The 7,598-nt window shown below is 41.7% G+C and overlaps 1 long non-coding RNA gene across 1 annotated transcript in view; it reads left to right on the top strand.

Moving 5' to 3' along the window:
- LOC118478434 overlaps positions 1-3,270 on the top strand; it is a 137,980-nt gene extending 134,710 nt beyond the window's left edge. Inside the window, exon 4 of the long non-coding RNA XR_004859036.1 lies at positions 3,214-3,270. This is a non-coding gene — a long non-coding RNA (uncharacterized LOC118478434). The remainder of the gene's footprint in view (positions 1-3,213) is intronic.
- The last annotated feature ends 4,328 nt before the right edge of the window (positions 3,271-7,598 follow it).

Here is a 7,598-nt window from a genome sequence, read left to right as displayed (position 1 = left end):
ACACACACACACACACACACACACAACCACACACACAACCACACACACACACACACACACACACACACACACTCACAAATATTGTTTTTTTTTAAATATCAAAAACCGCCACAGCATTTGATCATTGTCTCCAAAGAAGAAGGTAATTTAATTCAACATAAGAGAAATCGAACCATCTACATGCTCTGCGCGTTATTATGGTTGCCACGGCATTTAACGGCAACAGAAAAAATACAGGAGGTATGGGGTGCTCTCGTGGAAGAGGGGTTACGGTGTTCGCTACTCATTCAATAGATCCCGGGTTCGAATCCGGTCCGCGATGGACAATTTTGGTCAATAAAATGTCCTCCTTTCTTCTCATTTTACTACCTCTATCAAAGTTCTGTTGTCTGATTTTGTCTCCACTTACTACCCCCCCTCCCCACCCCTTATCTCCTTTGCCCCCTCGTCTTGGCTTCTACCTCTTTCTGCAGCCTTTCTACGGCTACTCCTTGGCTTCTTCTTACAGTCTTTCAGCCCCACCCATGATCCTACAGTAGGTAAGATCTAACACCTAGCTTTCTCTGATAAAGGCAAAAAATTTCAAAGATCATGTGTGCAAGTTGCGAACGTTAAAGATCCATGGTGTTCCAAAATCAATAAGATTAGGCTTCGGCCGCCACCCGGGCAAAATTCTCAAAGTTTATTCCTACTAAACTGAAAATGCTCAACGTTTTCAACACGCTCAGATCATCTGACCTTATGCATTTGCGAGTGCCGTAAAACAATTAACCCCGAAATAAAAAAAAGTAAAAATATGTCGAATATTTTATTATCATACAGTCATATAGATAATATTGATACATGTTTTACATAATTGTAATCGTAGATCATTTATACCTCAATCCACACACTTTTGGATATAATGTAAACGATGAGCTTCTTCTAATGAAGTACCTCATTGCTACACCATAGAAGCGGGCAAAAAAATGAATGGCGAAATGGTATGTGTTTAACGCCCCTATCAGCACTGTTTGGTTGCTTAATCAAGAGGCGGAACCTCCTAGTTTAACGTCCATCACCGAAAGGGCCAAGCGTAATAGGTAATTCATGTAAGGTGCCTTACCCAAAGACACGACATCGGGGCGAGCTGAGGCTCCAACCCCCGAACCCCACAATCTCACGATTACGAGTCTGGTAGCCTAATCACTAGGCTTCCGACGCCACGACGCTGGCAACCAAACCTTTCAAGCGAAAGGCCAAAGATTTATTTTTTTTAAACTATGTAAAAACCTGGAATATGATCGATTGGGGAGAAAACAACGAACGACAACAGAAAAGAAACATGCCCAGAATTTTCCAGCAAAAAGATCAAGATAACGTTATTGTAAACCTGCCCATTGTCAGGGCTAAGTGAGCTTCTGATAAGATCAAGGCCAGTCATTGGCCTCTGTATGACCTGCTTCGTACAAAAGTTGGAACAAAAGAACAGAGCATGCTTGGCATACCCATTGAAAGAATGCTTAACTTTAGAAATGTAATTACTTCTGTTGTACAAACAATCACCCCAACCCCCCCACCCTCCCCAAATCAGTCACAGTGGACTGCAAATCATGTGAGGCTTCACTAATAAGACATGGCTTTAACCAAGAGAGAAGATTATCTTTTGTGTTGTTTGTTTGTTGTTGTTGTGTTTTTTTTTTGTTCTTTTTTAAATTGTTTTGTTTTCTGGGGTTTGGGGGGTTGCTGTTTGTTATTCTTTTTTGTTTTTGTTTTTGTTTTTTAATTATTTTTTCTCTGTGTGTGTGAGGGGGGAGGGGTATGTCGGCAAGGTGTCGCATGTGTCTCTTCTTCCATAAAGAGGCTGTACTGTGGTGGTCGGCTGTTTGGTGTCGCCCTCAGAAAATGTGAGTACTTACTTTTACGTTTTCATCCTCTGTTGCCGTTGAGCGTCGAGGGGAGATGCAGTTTTCAATGGTAGGCCAGCTCCGCAGCTCTTTCAGTTGGGATGTTATGTTTTCTTAAGGTTTCCTTGACACCCTCGATCCACTTTCTGCGTGGCCTTCCTCTTCCTTTATAGCCTGAGTGCTTAGTGTTGTAGGCTCTCAAGGCTGGCTGCGTAACAGGTGGCCAAACCATTTTATCCTCAGTCTTTCTATGTAACGCAGGCAGGACTCAGTGCCGATAGCTGCTCTTACTTTTTCATTTCTCTGCCGGTCTCGTCTTGTAATGTTAAGGGTTTTGCGGAGACATTTCATTTCGCATGCGGTGATTTTGCTATCATGGGTTTTGCTTAAGGTCCAGGTCCGGCACTGATAACATAATTTTGGTATGAATATTAAGGTGATAAGCTGTCTCTTTGTGTCCATGGAGATGTTTGGATGAGATAGAAGGGGTGCGAGCTGGTAGGTGACAGCGTTGGCTTTTTGAGTTCGCATTTCTATTTCTCTGTCTATGGACCCGTTTTCAGAAAAAGTGCTGCCAAGATATTTAACTCTTTCACCTGTTTCAGTTGTTTACTGTTGACATGGATGTTCAAGGGAATATGGTTTCGGCTCACTTTCATAACTTCTGTTTTTGATTTGCTTATTTTCATGTTGAATTTCTCACAGGTGTTGTTGAGTTCGGTAGTGTGATTTTGGAGGCTTTGTTGGTCATGATGAATTAGATATTGGTCGTCTGCGAACATAAATTCATTTAGGCATTCTGGGCTTTGGTTTGCTTCTTGCGTTATTGTGCCCATATATATTATAAACAGGAGGGGAGATATAACGCATCCCTGTCGTACTCCATATCTTACTTTGAACCAGTCTGTATTTCCTTCCTTCGTTCTTACTGTGCTTCTACTGTTGGTATATAGAGCTCTGACATTATCTAACAATTGTCCTCTGACGCCATACTTTTTGAGTGTCTTCCAGAGTTTTGCATGGTTTACTCTATCAAAAGCCTTCTCTTGGTCTATAAAGACGATGTTGGATTCTCTGTTGTGTTCTATTGTTTTCTCGCATATCTGTCGTAATGCAAATACGGCATCCGTGCATTCTCTTCCCTTTCAGAATCCAAACTGAGCTTTACTCAGATTTCTCTCTACAATAGGTCTTATGCGCTGCTCTAGTATCTTTGCATACATTTTTCCTGAGTGCCTTATCATGATGGGGGGGGGGGGTTTCGTGGAGAGGGTAAATGCTGAGGTAAAAGCTCATACTTTACTAAAACATTAGAGTTGTGTTTCAGGAACACGTTTCCTGAGGACCTACAAGCACCGAAAATGTTTTGGACGACGTAAGTGTGTTACTACTTACTTTTACTTTACGTGAGTATCTGCCCAATAGTAAGGTAGGTTTTTGCCTGTCTACTGACTTCTTCCTTTCTTTTCAGAAGGGTAGTTGGTGGGTGCTTTGGTGTGGTTTGCTCTGCTTTTTTCCTATCAAACTTCTATCGTTCTTCTCTCTCCTCCTCCTTTTTTGTGTATGTTACTCGCTTGTAACACCTCTAATCTTCGGCACTTATATGACCTTATTGTGTGCAAGTGCCGTAAAACTCTTAATAAGCTAAATAATTCTATTCAGCCCGGGTTGGTCTCGGCAGACAGAGTCGAAGCAGTCCACCTATTAGAATATAGATCTATCCTAAATTATGTCGATGGAAAACATCAGGAGACTCCGAACGGCGAGACAGAGCCGTCCTTACCTCTCCTCTATCCGCATCTGGTGTGAAGCGGTTGGCTGTTTCGCTACCGCACTCAGGTAACCCGAGTTCGATTCCTAAACGGAGAGAAAATGTTGACCCAGTATCTCAGGCTTTTTGCTCGGATGGTGTATCTGAGGTCAGCTCTGTGTTCCTCCAGCTCTATTTTCCGCGAGCTCTAAGGTAGATGAGAATCTTTGGTTGAAGGAAAGCAACTGCGTTTGAGGCCAAATATGACTGTAGTCGCTTAACCACTGGTGAGATTGACTATATATATATATATATATATATATATATATATATAGTGAAATGGTATGGGTTTAATGCCCCTATCAACACTATTAGGTTATTTAAGGGGCGGGACCTCCTAGTTTAACGTCCGTCTTCGATAGGACTGAACCAAGTGGGAAGTTCGTGTAAAGTGCCTTTCCCAAGGACACAACGTCGGACCGTGCTGAGGCTCGAACCCCCGAACTCGCAATCTCACGATTACGAGTCCGGTAGCCTAAACACTAGGCTACCGACGCCACTGACTTATACCAGTTAGACGATTGCTTGACCACTGGTCAGTCTGACCACTGCTTTTCTACTGGTCACTTTAACATGACATAGCATGTAACTTGACTGGGGGAACATAGAGCTGGGGGAACATAGACATGCTCCCATGTATCTTACATCGGGTTTGTCCTTACAGGCAGGGTTCTGAAGCTTTCCTCCTGAATGATCCAAATGTGAGGCACCGTGGTGGAATCAGGCACTCGTCAATTTTTGGGCATGAAGAATTATTGGTGTCATCTTAAATCTTGTTCATTTGTCTTTATTTAAATGAAAAAAAATATCCATTTATCTTGAATACAAGTCGAGATATTTGTGAATGAAGGAAGCGGGGGTCACCTGTTTTCAGAGAAAAAATTAGTGAGAAAATGGCCGCCAAAGATTAGTTATTTTCTTAGCTTAAGAGTCCGTTGCAACTGAAAGTTTACATTTTTTGGTCCTTTAATCAACGTTTGTAAGAAAAATCCACACAGAAATGAGTTCTTTAAAGGGCATGAAAGGTGTTGAGCCAAAAAACAAAAATTTATAAAAATTCACAAACCTGCGGAAAAATGCAAGTTTCTTCACTTTGATTATTTTGACGAGAGCCTGATTCCACCGCGCTGCCTCACAAATTGTGGCGACAGGGACGTAAAAAAACACTTACATAAAAAGCAGTCCTTAAAAAAATTACCGCTTCACCACGTGGTATAGCTTGTTCACTTTCGTCTGACCGCGGGCAAAACAAGACAAAATGAAAGCGCTCTGCGTGTTCGTCTTCTAAGATCTTTGCATGCGGGTCAAAAAGATGGATGACCAACAGAATCTAAAAGTCCATTCCCAAAGACCACTGCAAACTAAGGTTCCGACACGTTTTCTTTGATGTAAGCCAAAATCGGGTCAACAAAAAAGAATAGGGGACATAATACAACACACACATATGGCCTTAGCAGTTGCGAGCGCCGTAAAACCTTATACTACTACAACACACACCTAAAGCATTTAGAGGTTGACACATTTTCCTTAACATCACACTTTTACGTTCGCCTAAAGCGGCCCACACACGATCAAACTTGCTTGACACGCATGCTTGATTAAATGTGTCACGACGTGGTGGAATCAGGTTCTCGTCAATTTTTGGGCATGTGGATTTACTGGTATCATCTGAAAGCTTATTTATTTTCCTTGCTTTCATTGAAAAAAATATCTATCAAGCTTGAATAAAAGTCGAGATATCTGCGATTGAAGAAGGCGAGGTAGCCTGCTTTCACTAGTTAAATTATTGAGAAAATATCCGCCAACGTTGAGTAACTTCAATAGCTTAAGAGTCCTTGAAAACTGAAAATTATATACTTTGTGGTTTTAAACAAGGTTTTTCCAGTAAAATTCAGATGGAAATGTATTTTCATATGAACATAAAAGGTGTTTAGCCAAAGAACAAAATTTCGATAAAAATTGCCAAACTGGCGGGACAATGCCTTTCTCTTCGATTTCATTATTTCAACGAGCGCCTGATTCCACCATGATGCGTCACAAATGTATTTCACGGCTTGACGTTTGCCTGTACACAGTCAAACTTCTTTGTCAAACTTTAGTTTGTGCCGAGACTTCGTGATGGATGGACCAACAGCGTCAGCTCTTGCTTTAGCCTTGCAAAGAAAAACAAAACAGAAAAAAAGAAAGTGGGCCGGCCAAAAAGTGGTTGTTGCAGCGCCAACAGTTTGGCCATTCTGAATTAGGTGTGTCTTGGTCTTGCAGAAACATAAGTGGATCAAAACACCATAGTGACGGCTCGTATACATCATCTGCCCCGGCTCCTGACTTTTGAGAACAGTGCAGTTTCTTTAATTCCCTGTGAAAACATGTCCTCATGGAGTTCATTTTCTTTTTAAGGTCCTATTTGGTGACATCGTTATGCCACCCCCTGTATTTAACTAGTACAGTGTCATATCCAGCTTCTTTTAACTCTTTGCTTTTTACTTTCCACTTTTTAAAGTAGAAAGAAGGTGTTACGGCGCTCGCAACTGCATAAGGTCATATGAGCGTCAAGAGGTGGGTGTCAACAGAGAAGTCTTTACAGGGAATCAGACTTAGACTGCTCACTTCTCTAGCTTCAACAGCACAAGGTCTGCTTCGACTATCAAGGCACCCCAAAATAGTCGGTCACAAGAGAGTGACAACATACAAAAGAAATAGAGGAAAATGACAATGCTGTTATAGTAAGGATCAAAAAGAAAAAGCAGCAGTTCCTAGTTGTAGATCAGGCACAGTTATGAGCGTGACATGAGTCAGCCCATTTACAATTCTACTATGCTTGAACGAGAAATGTCCCCCCTTTGGGAATAGCCTAAAGACACTTCAGTCAGTGGCACTGCCCCGGGGGGTTCTCTTTCCACAATACGAGCAAATTGTGGTATTCATTAATAAAGTCCAGCATAATTTTTTTTCTCTTTTGATGGCGTCAAGTTGTTGAATGAAATAAATGTGATCTGAGATAGTTAATAACAGTTGAAAATTGAAGAACAATGCGAGATGTGTCGTCGCTGGAGGCTTGTGAAAAAATAATGCTTGACAAACAAATTTGATTAACCCCACTCACGATCCAACTTGTGTGACGGCTTGACGAAAAATATCAACAAAAATCAAATACATCAAGCAATTGACATCAAGCATGTTTGGCCATCAAACTTACCCATACACGATCAAATTATGTTTATGAAACATGCTTGACTCAAGCACGTGTGTCAAGCAAGTTTGATCGGGTATGAGCCGCATAAGAAACACGTTACAAGACACATGGTGAGTAATTTTAGAGACTCACGTGGAGACGTCTAAACAGCGGGGGAGGAATCCAACAAGCTCACACCGAAATATTGGGCAGTATTTTGCAGGTGTCTCAAAATAAATTTGTCCACGGGGTTATTGTGAAAGTTGCGTGGGCGTAGGTATTAATAAATGAGGTATAATAGTAGATTTTGTTTATCGCCGAGAGACGACAGTGAACAAGCAAAGAAAGCTTTTTCATAAAGGTCATTGCACACTAAGGTTCCGATCCAACACGTTTTCTTTTATGTTAGCCTAAAGCGGGTCAAAATATTAAAAAGGGGTTCACAGCATGCACCTAAAACATAAAAAGGTTCATATATTTTCCTCAGCACTACACTCTAGCAAACGAATAACAAACGCGATTCAGGGGGCTCTCGTGGCCTAGAGGTTAAGGTGTTGGCCTCTCATTCAAAGGTCCCGGGTTCGATTCCGGGTAGCGACCGAAACATTGTCTTCTCTAAATTTGTCTCCTTTCACCTCATTTCCTGCTCTCTAGCAATGTTCTGTCGTCTGCTTTCGTCTTCTCTTTCTGCCCCCACCCCCTCACCTCCTTTGCCCCTTCTTCTGGGCTC

Source organism: Aplysia californica, unplaced genomic scaffold (genome assembly GCF_000002075.1).
Source record: "Aplysia californica isolate F4 #8 unplaced genomic scaffold, AplCal3.0 scaffold00560, whole genome shotgun sequence".
NCBI classification, from domain to species: Eukaryota; Metazoa; Mollusca; class Gastropoda; order Aplysiida; family Aplysiidae; genus Aplysia; species Aplysia californica.
The sequence above is the reverse complement of the archived record's forward strand: the minus strand, read 5'-3'. Positions and strand labels throughout refer to the sequence as shown.